General features: G+C 36.8%; 1 long non-coding RNA gene across 2 annotated transcripts; it reads right to left on the bottom strand.

The window, feature by feature from the left end:
• Positions 1–1,251: 1,251 nt before the first annotated feature.
• On the bottom strand, positions 1,252–12,641 carry LOC142079603 (uncharacterized). 2 transcript variants are annotated; one of them, XR_012672726.1, is made up of 4 exons: positions 12,286–12,641; positions 11,892–11,977; positions 2,951–3,156; positions 1,252–1,607 (listed from the first exon to the last, which is right to left on the bottom strand). It is a non-coding gene; the product is annotated as an uncharacterized LOC142079603 (long non-coding RNA). The 2 variants fall into 2 exon arrangements; XR_012672727.1 differs by lacking the exons at positions 1,252–1,607; positions 2,951–3,156 and adding an exon at positions 4,717–5,849.
• Between the last annotated feature and the right edge of the window lie 787 nt (positions 12,642–13,428).

The following is a 13,428-nucleotide window of genomic DNA, read 5'->3' as shown; positions in this document are numbered from 1 at the left end:
TTTGGACTATATTAGAAGACGGATATGAAAAACATGATTAAATTATACTATTACTATACATCTGGAAGACAAGTCCACAGACATTGCCTAAAAATGCAAATTGCAGACTTTCCCTTTAGAAGTGCTTCTCTCTTGTCCCACTAATTATTGGGGAGCCTAGAAAACAAGCTCAAAGAGATTTTAGAGGTTAATCTAGGGGAGATAAATTCTAACCAAAGCATAAGTCAATATAGTTTTATTATTTCTAATTATTTCTTTCTAAAGCTATCTATTATAATTATTTCTATAGTTTTAAGCTAATTTTTTTTTGCAGACCAGTTTTACATTGAAAAGCCTGCCTCACCATTTACCTTAGAAGTCTCTACAACAGTCTGGTGAAGTATGCAGTTACCATCGAGAATTTCTCATTTTCAGCTTTTGGCCTGTTATTCTTTCTTTACACCTTCTCTTACTATAATAAGTAATTATTTTCCTGCAGTGCACATGAATTTCCACTAGAAAATTTGGCTTATGCTTTCAACTCTCTGCTCTTCATTTAAGCTACCGAAAGAAGAGAGAATAGAATCTTCCCAAAAAGAGGATATCATCCCTTTGATACTATTGAATGATGTGTTTGGCCTTTAGTCTAAGAAGTTTGGACTTTGCTGATCTGGATGCTCCCAAGAGGGGGTTGCATCCAAATGTTGACCTCGTATAACCTTTCTTAGCTTGTGAATTGACAAGATCTTAGCACATGATTGTATGGTTCCTCTTAATTAATTTGCCATTATATTTCCACAATCTTGAGAGAGAAAGAGATTTTTAGTGCTTTATTCGTTTTCTAATATCTGTCCCTTGGCTGCAGTCCTGAAGTTAATGCTCACTAATAGTGTGCTCTTTGTCTGCCCAGTTACCAGGGTCATCGTTTTTCAAAAGAGGTCTCCAGAATGTAGAAATGATTCTTCAGTCACTGTTTTTCTTTTTAACAGAGACCTTTCCTATGTTTCTTTTCCCTTTATAGCCTACAGCTGAGATGTTTTGCTCTGCCAATTTTTTATTTTCTGCACAATCCAATTCTTCAATCATCAGAGAGTGAACTTTGCATTTGATTGTTTTATTAGACAAAGTCACAGTAGAAACTGGTATAAATTATCCTAACCAGAGAATATTTTGATCTGGTTTTAGTTTATACACAACCACCAAAATACTTCCTTTAAGTTTTCTTCCTTCAGGATGTCATCACTGACAGTTGCAAACAGGTTAGGATGAGTATGGGTTTTTAACAAAAAAGAAATTACGACCAAAAGCATTATTCAGAATGAGGTGTTCTGATTATCTCAGTGAAGAAGAGTTATAAATAAATGTTTGTTTTCAGTAGAATTTTTTTTTTTTTTTTTTTTTTACATTTACCAAAAATAAGGTACAAAAAGTGAAAAGTGTCTTTTCTATCCAGGAATAGAAATGGTCTGAACTTTGGAAATAGGAGGAAAATTAAAGGAGTGAGAGAACAAAAAATGAAATGGTTCTTTAGATTTCATCACCAGACTTTGGGCTGTGTAATGACAACCTGTGTGGTTTCAATCAACCTTGTACCACGCTGGAGGAAAAAGAAGGGCTTGAAGTGGGATCTGAAATACACAAGTTATGGTAAAAACTATATTAGTTTCAATAGGCTGAGGAAGGCTGTCACATATTAATATATTTGTAAAGGAAATGTTTCCCTTTTCAAATACAGTGGATGCCTCTAGCTTTCTAAAGCAGCCCTTCTTCATCCGCAAATCTATTTTGTTCACATTTAAAAAAGAATATCCACAATGAGTTTTCTTAATTTTACAATTTAGCGGATCAAAAAGTATAAAATAATTATGTATTTCCTTGGGCATGTGTTGTTTCTGTCATTTTGCTGATGAAAAGCCCACCAGAACTTCACATCTTCAGACACTGATGAAAGGGAAAAGATTTGGGGCTATACGAGTGTTCTGGCGTTGGAATTACAACTTCATAAGGAAAAGGCATTTCCACATGGCAAGGACCTGCAGTCCTACTCACAGATTTCCTACTGAGATGTATTTAAAAGCCTTCAGAGTGCTCCATGAACTTTAAATTTCAGCTGACCTACATCTTTGCATTATTGCCCTTGATCTTTTAAAAGCTTCCAATTCCCTTTTATAATAAAACCCCACAAACTTCCTATGACATACCTATCCCTTTCAGAAAGCTGCATAATTTAAAATATGCACCAGCAGCCTGGTAAATTCAAGTGAAATCAAACATACTTTGGAAAGAATTTAAGTCATTTTCTATAAATAAATGGGACAAGCTTGCGTTAGATGAACATGAAACTCAATCATGTGCCATAGGATTGCTTCAGGTGCTTAGGTATTTGGCGAACACTCTGAAATAATTTTAAAAATTAATACTGTTACATTATCGACATGTTTTACATTCAGTTCTTAGATAAAAATATACACAGGTATTCAGTCATTCAAGATCTGATCATCTGTTATTTCAAGTTCAATATGATTTATCTACCTTTCTAAAAGTACTAAGAAAACCTATTTCTTCACATCCTATATTTTCAAAAGAGTTTACTGTTTATGCAGGCTGGTCACAGTTGGGTATAATATATCTATGTGTCAGAAATTGGAACAGGCAGTAGACATTATAGATGAATTGCCAGGAAATTACCCCAAGTGTGCTGACTTCCCAAATTCCTTCAAATGACTTAACAGGCTTGACATGGCAGCTCAGTGTTCAGTTTGCTTAGGGGACTTTAGGAGAATCAGCACTTCCAATCCATTGCTAAGGTTTGGGGTTTTCACATTTACATAGCAATAAGGAGCTTAGGGAATCTGTAACTGGCAAAGAAAAACATTTAAGCCAGTATTATTACCAAAAACTGCGTTTCAGTTCATTTGTACAATTCAAATTAAAAACCTTTATTCTTCTAAGAAGAATTAAATGAGCATACCGTATTATTATTGCTGAATTGTTGATAAGCAGCATCACCTTTGATCTGAAAGGCTTTCAGTTCACAGCGGCACTGGCAGTAGCAGACACGCTCGTTCTTGATGAGACAATGAAGTGTGTAAGGGTGACAGGCTTTATGGCAAAAGGCATCGCATACCTTCCACAAATCACTCATTTGTCTAGTTCTGGATGGTATAATTCTGTGACCTATGAAATTAAAAGCAGAAACCTTGATTTTCTCTTTATAGCTCCTTGCATCATCTGGGATAGAGAATGACTGTCAGGCTCTCATCGCTACATGAAATTAGAGGCATTTTGCAAGTGTAGCATCATTCTGCTGAGGTTAGGGAATTCCCCTCTAATGAAACACATTGTGGCCTAGCATCTGGGGACTTACATATACAGCTATGAGGTGGAGTAAAATAAATGTTCTTGTTTATGTTAAATTTACCCTCTCTACATTTTCTGCTATTATGTTACAGAGCCTTTAAATTAGCAAAAAACGGAAGCAAATAAAGGTTGCCCAGACCTAGTGAGTGACAGGAAAATGGTCTCCGACCAGATTCTTCTAATTTGGAAATAATTGAACTTCAGGTGTGTCAAACTGTTTGTTAATGATACAACTAAAATGTTATTCATGTTGTTAGAGCTTGGCTGATTTCCAAAACTACTGTAGTCTAAAAATAGAAGAAAAGTAACAGAACTGAAAATTACTGAAAAATTGTACCACATTAGATAGACTGCTGAAGATACCAGGAGGTAATTGGTTTGACTATACCAATACCCTTTTTTACTATGATATAACTATACAGCAATTAGGTTATTCTTGTAAATGGCATGGTGACTACAGCTGTAAAAAGACATCACTGCCATCTTCTGGTAATAGCTCATTTGGCTTGCCAGCATGTGGTTTTTTATTTATTTATTTTTCTTTTTATAGAACACTACACAGGCAATCAGGGGGTTTTGTTTACAAGACCAGGGAAATGTAAGCATTGTGCTTTAGCATTTGGAATTTGTTTTGATCAATAATTTTATGCTGCTCCAGAATTCCTGAACTGCTATATGACTCCTACTGGTGAAACATTCTTGAAATTGATTTTCCTCTGAAATTACAGATACCGTAAGTCCAGAAATGTGAATTTAATAGCACAATCTTATACTTCTACCTAATGATTGCCTGTATGGAGACAGAAACGCTGTAAGATATTTCATGAAGATCAAGTTTAATTGAATGTCAGTGATGCTAGTATGATCACCCCCATTTATATTTGCTGAGGATCTAAATCTCCTAAACAGGTTACAGTTATGTATTTGTCTGTGTGACAAAATCTGCCTTCTGTTTCCTCCAGACCCTTCGGTGCCTCAGCCTTACCTCTGATAACTTGGTGGATCCTGTTTATCGCTAATCATCAAACAGAAAGAGAACAGCAGTCTGTCTTGCTCCAGGAGATATAGTTTGATTTGTGACATGATCTTTACTCATCTTTAGCATCAAACATCATTGCCACTAATAACTAGTAACACTGTTATTAATAATTAGTTCCAATCTTACTTGGTGATGTTTTAGTAATGTCTTCTCCTGGAGAGTAGGAAATCACCCTAAGTATAAAGGGAAACTATGGCATGTAATGTAGCTGCTTTATAAAATGTAATACCCATTCCCCTAAATATTTGCTTGGAAACCACTTGTCATATCTTTGGAATTTCCTCAGATACCAATTCAAAACAGAAATGGTTTTTTTACACCCAAAAACCTGACAGCTACTCAGTTTACTGTAAATTAATAAATACATATGAACATAGACATACAACAGAAGAATATGGACTGCTTTTGAACAGTGTTTCGCATATGTGAATCGTCATGTCCATGCACAACAGTGGAGTATTTCAGGTCATTTGTTCAATGCAAACAAACTAAAAGTTTCCAGTGTAATGAAAAGCTTAACAGTCCAGACTGAGGTATTCAGAGACTGTGAAGGTTCAAAGGGAGCTTCAGGTGGCACTGAGCACCCCAGTACTTTGTCCTTTCCAAAGCAGGCAGCGGGGCTGAGAATTTGCTGGCCTTGCTGGGCATGCAATAAAGGCAGCCGGAGGGTTTCCATTCATTTCTGAAGTTACTGTGCTGGCAAGAATGGTGAGTTACTCTCGTGGTTCAGATGGCTCTTCAGTTTCCTTGTTTTTTCCTTATCTCTCTGCACCCTGTTAGAAACTGGGCAAAATTTGGCCCAAATGTGTCTACATAGGCATGTGTAGATGCTGCTGTGATCAGCAGTAGCATCTCCTGAGGCTGGTTATGGCACTAAACCAGTGTTTGGTCCAGCTTGATAGGACAGTTCTCTGGGCCTTACGGGGCTGGGGTTCAGGTCTGCTGGCCATACAGCAGTCTTTGTTTCTGGCTCCTGTTCCGCACACCGCAAAACAGGGTGAGCAAATGTGGCAGATCCTGCCAAGGCACCCTCTTACCTGTGCTGGCTTTCTCCTTGCTGAGCTGCAGCCCCAGCACCAACATCTCTGCTTGAGTGGTTTTTCAGAAGGGAAAATATATTTCCCTTGTACTTTTTCTGTATTGCAAGCCTAGCCTTGATTTGCCGTCTATATATTTAAGCATAAATCTTCCATTCAAGTGCTCACAGCCACTGTGAGAGTCGTATCACTCTTGGAGATATTTCCCTTTCAAAGCAGCCCGTCTGTCCTCAGATGAAGAGGTCTGAGATGGTAAATTTTTCAGAATCATTTCTTATTGGAAGCAGAGCTGTTCTCCATAAATGCAGGAGCCAACCGTCTTTAAACCCAGAGCTGGATAGTAGGTTTTCACTGTCCATTCATGCCAGTGACAGATGCCTGGCAATCAGGAGCTGTTTGTCAGCTCCCAGACAGGAGGCACAGAATGTACACTTCTGTTAAAAGAGCAGAGAGGCTGTTGGTTAACACGAGCTTTTACGATGAAGTTGGCACACGTTTTCATACAACGTCATGCAAAACCTTTTACACCGCAGCACATCCCCAGCTGTGAGCCAGCTGGTGATTGCGAGGAAGGAAGAACCAAGGGACGGTAAAATACTTCTCGTTGTAAGCGATTTTGCAGAAATGTAGTTGCAGCTTTAAAGAGCCCTCCTAAAGCACACGCCTCTTTCCCTTACCTGCTGTTTTTTTCATTTTATCAGCCAGCTGCTGATTCGGCAATTTGTGGTTTGTTAGTATACAGTGACTTTCTGAACACTGATCTAAAAGCAAACTGAATAAAGAGATGCAAAGAAAGGATTACAGAACGGGCTTCCTTTTGCTGTGCATCTATCCAAGCTAGTTTTATGTTTACTAATCAGTACTTTCCAGGGCTTCCAGGAAAACAGGGTAAAAATCATGGGAACCCATTCTTATCATTTAACCATAAACAGTGTAATATTAAAAGCAAATCCAGTCCCATCAATCAACCCTTCAGAAGTAATTTGCTGGGAGTAACAGGTTACTGTGCTCACTTGAGTGCTTTTGAAAATATATCCAAAACTTAAGGAAATTCAATTACATTTTTTTTCAAAATTCAGTCTTGTCCTGAAGTTTGCAATAATCTCTCCATCACAAAATGCAGCACACTGTAATCAATAGTAGAGATGTAGGGGGAAGAACCTGTAGCATGGAAAAATCAGTAACAAAACTAACGGCAGACATACTGGAAGGTCCCTTATTCTTGGACTTTTCCTGACTTAGCAGTCTTTGTCAATGGAAATGAAAGGAGAATTACGGAACTGCAACACATAGGGAACTATGCAATAGCTATTACACCTTAATGTCATTTATCTTAGTCCTTCCTCCACACTTCTTTTTGTAATCTTTTTTATATCTTTACTCTGCTTAGAAATTGAACTGGATTGTGGCACATTCCCAGGTGTTCTTAAAGAACTGCAATATTTATTTTTAGCATGTTAACCTTAACAACTCATTAAAAAGTCACCTTCTTCCAGCGATCTTCTCTTTGCAACCAGTCCTAGTAGAATGGCAGCTAAAATAATGCGTAGGAGTACCAACATTTCTGTTTTTCTGAGTTATTCATCAATGAAAGCAACACTTGTACCAATACAGTTATTAAAGGCTCAGTGCCTTAGCCTGCAGTTTTTCAGAACTTAACATAGACTGGCAGTAGTTAAATTAATGTGGGTTTGTAATGGTAGCATTCAGTTTTTATTTATAAGTTATTTCTGTACTGTATTAGCTTTATTTCAAAATTAACTAAGAAATGCTTAGTTTTCTTTCTTGTGTTATTGTTTCTTCTGTTTTTACTCACAATTTTCAGGGGAAAAATCATAAGAATTGACATATAAATTAACTATTGGAATATTCACATATTACATTTGCTTATAAAAGGATCATGAAGCAAGTATAATAAATGAATGTAGAGGTCTTGATGGTTCTCCTGGTTCCATATCATCATAATCATTTTAAGATTGTCAGCGACTCTGAAATAAGGACTAAACTTTCGTCATGAGTCAGATCATTAGAATATGTGAACCATCCTAACTCCAGTCTAGAATTTCTTTGCTCCCTTTCAGTCTTTTTCCTTTCCTGATTAATTAATATATAAGTCAGTGGTATGCAGGGCATGAACTAGAGCCCAGAGTGGCTGTCCTTCTATATCTCACTCCAAGGAGGCATTTATGAGTTTACTTATATAGTAGCAGTGGGATTAATTGTGTGCTTAAACTTAAAATATGCTCCAACTCCCTTCTGAGCTGGGTACCAATCCCTCCAGATGCTGGGAAGAAGAACATGGAGACATTAGGGAGCCTGTGTGATGACAACCATTTCAGTGGTCTGCAGAACTCCTTCTTCAGGTAATTAGGTTTTAATTTGTTTTATATATTTTAAAACCTCATAAAATTTGAGACAGATCTTCTGTATCTACAGGCTAGTGGGACGGGAATTCTCAAGAACCGACTGTGGTTTCCTACTACTGGGAACCGTTGTTTGCTGGTGCTGGAAGAGTCTGATAAGACCAGAATACTGGGGCTTTCGTTCTTCCCATGAAATATTATTGCATGATTAGTAGGATATTTTTCCTTTCAAATATGTAATGATGCCAGCACCTTCCCAAACACTGTTCAAATCTGGCATGTATGATACAGTGCTGCTCTACATGTCTGGCTGTAAGAGACATGATGTCAGTTTTAGTAATACCTTCCAACCGCATTATCTTGCTGCTTTTATATTCTGCTTCCAGACTTTTGGAATTCCTCATCAGCTACTAAAACACAATGTTCAAACTGGAGACCCATTGATCATTTTAACTGCTTGAGTGGCCAGAAGTCATCCTTACTAATCACTATTGCCTTTAGTCACTATCATTGGGCTAATTACAGGCTGATATTCTCGAACCTCTGAAAAATGCTGAATGTTTGAAAGTAAAAATAATACAATGCAAACAAATTGAATCCTGAAATTACTCCATTCTTCAGTAAGAATCACAAGAAGCTCTAATGATATCAATAAATTTACACCACCCTGGGAATGTTTGTTGTAACAAATAGAAACCACAAAGAAAAAAATAAACCCCTCCCACTTTTTTCCACCAGTTTTTTCTATAATTACAACCCTTTAGAATTTTTTCAAAATAAAGTATCTTGTAAAGCTACTTGTTATAGATCTTTTATTTTAAAATGCATTTTAGTAATTCTGACATTTATATAAAACACATAAAGATGCCAAGCCCCTCAGTACATATACTTGCATTTTTTCAACTTTTACAAATGCTAAGCAGATTTAGGAAATGGAAAGTGACTACTGTTTGTTATGAACTGTATTCATAAATCTGCCTTGGATGGACTTAAAGTTGATATGAGTAAATGACTAATGGACTTGAATTATTGAACTGTTGCTTGCAGTTCATAAATAACAGACTTTTCCTTAAAGCTGCCTGTATTTTGTATTGCAAGCTTAAGGTCTAAAAGCTACTGCATGAAAATGAGTCTGGACTAAGAAGATTTTTCAGAAACTGCCAGAACAGGAGATGTCATATATTAAAAAACAAGCAGCATTTCTACGCCACAAGGAATAGACACATTCCTTATGACATGTTTATCTCTAAAATATGGTTCTACTGGAATTTACTATGTCTCTTCCAGACTTGTTTAAGAAGTTCAATGGACTGGACAAACAGTTTACTTTCAAACAGTGCAGGTTGATAAGAATAGAAATGAATATTTCAATTTATATGTCCCACTTGTTGCAGTGCTCTTCTTCTAGTACTGAGCAAATACTAATCAAACCTTGCAACACTCATTGAAGTTGGGTATGGCATACAGGGATCATTTTGTCTACAATTGAAATGCAGTAACCTTTCCAGTAAGCACTTTTTTTTTTTTTTAGAAACACATGTTATGAAATATATTTGTAACCTATTTCTTCTTTGTTCAGATTTCACTTCTGGTGATGCAGATACATCTGCTACTAGTTAAACTTGAATGTCGATAAAAGAAACTTAATAACTTAAACCTGCACTTAAAATAGTTATGTAAAAATTGTTGGAAGGCAGTATAGCTGCTTGTATATAGCCATCTTTGTAATCTTTTATCCTGTGTAAGATTGCATAGAGGTTTAAACAGCCGTTTGTTTTACAAAAGCATTTTTCTTCCTGCTCTATGGTTGCTTCTAAAACCATTCTCCAAGTTGCAACAAGAGTTATTTCTCAACACTTGTTGTTTGAGCTTTGATCAGTGAAAGAATTCTTTTCAATTAGATCTTCTTATAAAATGTGAAAACAGCTCTTATAAAGGTGGCACTGATGCTTTCACTGATTCTTTTTTAACCTCTGTCTAATAATTTCTGCAAGCTCTGAGCATTGCTAGCTTGTGTGTGTAAACAACAGCACGTGTCTATGAGTGCTATCTTAATGAACAAATTTCAGGAAATAGCTTTGCAAGGGACAGCGTGTGAGCTTCATTCAAGAAGCAGGCTGCCACTAGACTCTACAAATAGCATTTTTGAAAGATATGTACAAAAATGACTGAGTCTACAGCCAGCCTCTACAGCTATTTTCTCCCTTGCTCTTCCATATACCTTCATCCATTCCAGATTCATCACCAACGAACTTCCCAAACGTCATTATCTCCATTTAGAGGTGATGAAACTTGATGAACGTTCTTGCACATATACCCCATTCTCTTCATCCGGTATATTTTGTCATTCTGTCAGATAAAGAAATCAGATATTTTTGGCATGGCTTGATATTGCCATTTAAAGGCTCATGGTTCCATTATCTTCTACTGCTCACATCCATTTTTATTAGTAAATAACAAAATGTTTTCCATTTGGTCCATCATCATCTCAGATATTAAGAAGTGGAGATTAGTGAATTTGTTTGATTATGTTTCTAAAAAGCCTATTCTGCTTCCGTTTAGCCATGGAGGTTTAGCTAAGGCACCATCTGCTGGTGGTTCTGACAGCAGCTACCAAGAGAGTGAGATTCCCATCATGGACATTTGTAAACCTTTCAGGGTAGGATCCTCTCTGACTTAAGGGTCAAAGTAATATTTGAGCATCACTTATGACCTTTTTTTATGACTGAGTTGATGCGAGTGGCTCTGCATATTGATAAAAATTTAACTTGGATGTTCCTCTCAGGATAAGAAAAAAATATTCTAAATGTTTTATGAGCTACTTAGTATGTCTAGTGTAGGGTTTGAAAATTTTTTATGGAATCATCTTCTGTTAGAATATTCATTGAAAATTTTCTTTAAAAATTAAAACATTCTGTAATGTGAGTCAACATTGCTGTTCTTTTGTGTCTGAGGAAAAATTTTATATAAACTAATACTTCATCTCAAACTCCTTTTTAAAAGGAGAGTTAAATTCTTTTCTTTTTTCTTTCCAAACTTATTGTTATTATATCATATACTTGATTTATTTAAAATATAAATTAACTAAATCTTTGAACTTTGTTATACAAATTTTGACTGATCTGAATTTTTTTCCTATCAGTGAGAGTTTGGAAACTTGGCATTCTTTTCTCAGGTCAGAAGAAAAACAAGTATTAAAATCTTACAATATTCTGCAGAAGAAAGTGTCTTTTCTCTGCCCATTTCTTCTACAGCTTGAGAGGGCAGTAATTTTGAACACAAGCACTTTCTCTATATAAGTACATCCAAATAGTATAGTTGTACCCAAAACACACTAGAGTCAGCAAGACTTCCGTTTGCTCACTCCGGTGTCTTAACCCAGATCTGCTTTGCCACCCACAAGAAGATCAGGTCTTTTTGCAGATGATTCCCCACAAAAGGCTACTCTGGATTTAGCACAGGAATTCAGAAACAAGTGATTAACAATTACAAATATACAGAATATAATGCAATGAAAAGGCATGGTCAAAAGTAATACTTAGTATATAGTAATACTTAGTATATAATGTTTGTAATGGCACTATTTGCTTTAATATTATCTTAAGTGTGATAAACTGAAGCAAAGTTTTCCATTTGAATCAGGCTATAGTGAGTCAGAATTCCAAGGAAAATTATTTTAGCATCATCGTCGAGCAGAAGCAAAATATAACAATCAGTTTTTTACACAGAAATTTATAAAATTCTCGTATTGGATAGAACAGCAAACACTTAATAGATAGGAGCCATTAACAAATAAAATACTATGTCAGAACAGCTCGAGTACCGGGATTCAGGATTAGACAAAAACTAATGAAAGCCAGGATCTTCGGCACTGCACCAAGCCCAAGTGACTCAGCTAACAGCTAGGAAAAGCAAGAGAGACAACTGGAAGTCCATGGAGAAAATCTACCCTCCCAGCCTGCAGAAAATAAAACAGGACTATTCTGTGATAATTACTCTAGTCTAGTGCCCTGCTTTCCACTCCATGGAGACCCTGGTGCATGGAAACTGTTCATCTGGCACTATACTTCTTATTTCCCCTCACTGGTCTGCATGCATGACCAATAAAAATACCTGACGGTGTTGGCATGAATCAGGTTTCCTATCCAGCAACTTTTCCTGGGTGGCTTCCCCTTGCTGTCATCCGTACTCTGCCAGATCTGCAACAAAGACAGAAGTCAAAGCCTGCTACTCCTGCTTACCCGTTACACAGCCAACAGTTTTAAGTCAAAGACAATTAAGAAAGAAAGATTATTTTTCCTTAGGAACAAACTACTGCAAAAGACATCTGTATTTAACAATAAAAAAAGAAAAGACACGCAAGATCAGGAAATCTATTTCCACCATCCCCGCAGGCTGGAGGTATCTGTCCCGCAGTGACTCACAGCACTGCTGCAGGGGAGGGCGGTGTATTTGCGGGGAAGGGATGGCTGAAGAAATGCCATGAAGATGCCTGATTCTTACTCACAGAGGTGAAATCTGTGTGTAGAGGATCCCTTCTGATCCAGTATATCAAATCAAAGCATTTTGGTTAAATGAACATTGAATAAATCTGTCCGTGGTGCAGAGTTTAGCCCTATATTTGTCAGAAAACCAGCAGTGTTTACAAACACAAGGTTTTCATGCCTCACTGCCTAAACCACGAAGTACTCCGTCTTCTCCTTAAAAGCTTAAACATATCCCAAAAAATTCTCTTTGATTTTGGTCAAAATTCAGAGCAGTTCAGTTTGGTCTATACAATCTTAGTATTTTATATCATGAAATTTTCTTCTGATATGTATACTGCCCCCACCCCTTGGCCTCCTTTAGTGTTTAAATTGCTGGCCTGTTTTTCTGGAGTGAATAATGCAAGAAACTCAGTGGGAAGAAAAACAAATTTCTTAGAGCCTTTGTACATGTTTCTTTTTTTAAGTTTCCTGTTGGCTTAGGCACATTGTGTTCCTTTGTATCACATCCTTTTAGAGCCATATGTGGAAGCAATAAAGTGTATCCCTGCCTTCAAAGATACGGAGTATTTGTTTAGCTAACTGACTAAGGAAAATACTATGAACTCATTAACAAATATGGTTATACGTGGTCACTTAATCATAGAGAGCAGGCTGCAGAACAGAGCACAGGAAATATTAGTCAGCACAGGCAATGGATAACTGTCAGTTACTGATCTCAGGATTTCTTGCCAGGGAAGGCAGAGAGCAGGTTAGCAATAAAATACATCAAGTCTGCTAGCAATTTCCATTAAGATCAGATTTCCAAGCCTAGAAATGTTTGCAGATATAGGTGATGATCGCTGACTACATTCAAAAGGAGAGTTTTCTTCCTTAAACACAAGATTCGGCCTATTACAGTCGCACTCATGTAGAAAGAAAACTACACAAGATCAGGAAATCTGTTTTTGCAAATGTCTTTTCCACCAGTTCAGACACATATAAATGCATACCTGCACTGCACATTGGGGGTAATCCTATCTAAAGGAAGAGTGAAATTTAAAAATTCCTTTTAAAATATCTGCCCGTTTCCTCTCCGTATTACTTTAGTGCATGTCAAACAAGAATGAAGTGTTTTCCTCGCTATGCAAATGTATGACATGCACTGAAGAAAGAGACCTATTTTG

Source organism: Calonectris borealis, chromosome 2 (genome assembly GCF_964195595.1).
Source record: "Calonectris borealis chromosome 2, bCalBor7.hap1.2, whole genome shotgun sequence".
NCBI classification, from domain to species: Eukaryota; Metazoa; Chordata; class Aves; order Procellariiformes; family Procellariidae; genus Calonectris; species Calonectris borealis.
This window is presented reverse-complemented; position numbering and strand designations above follow the sequence as displayed.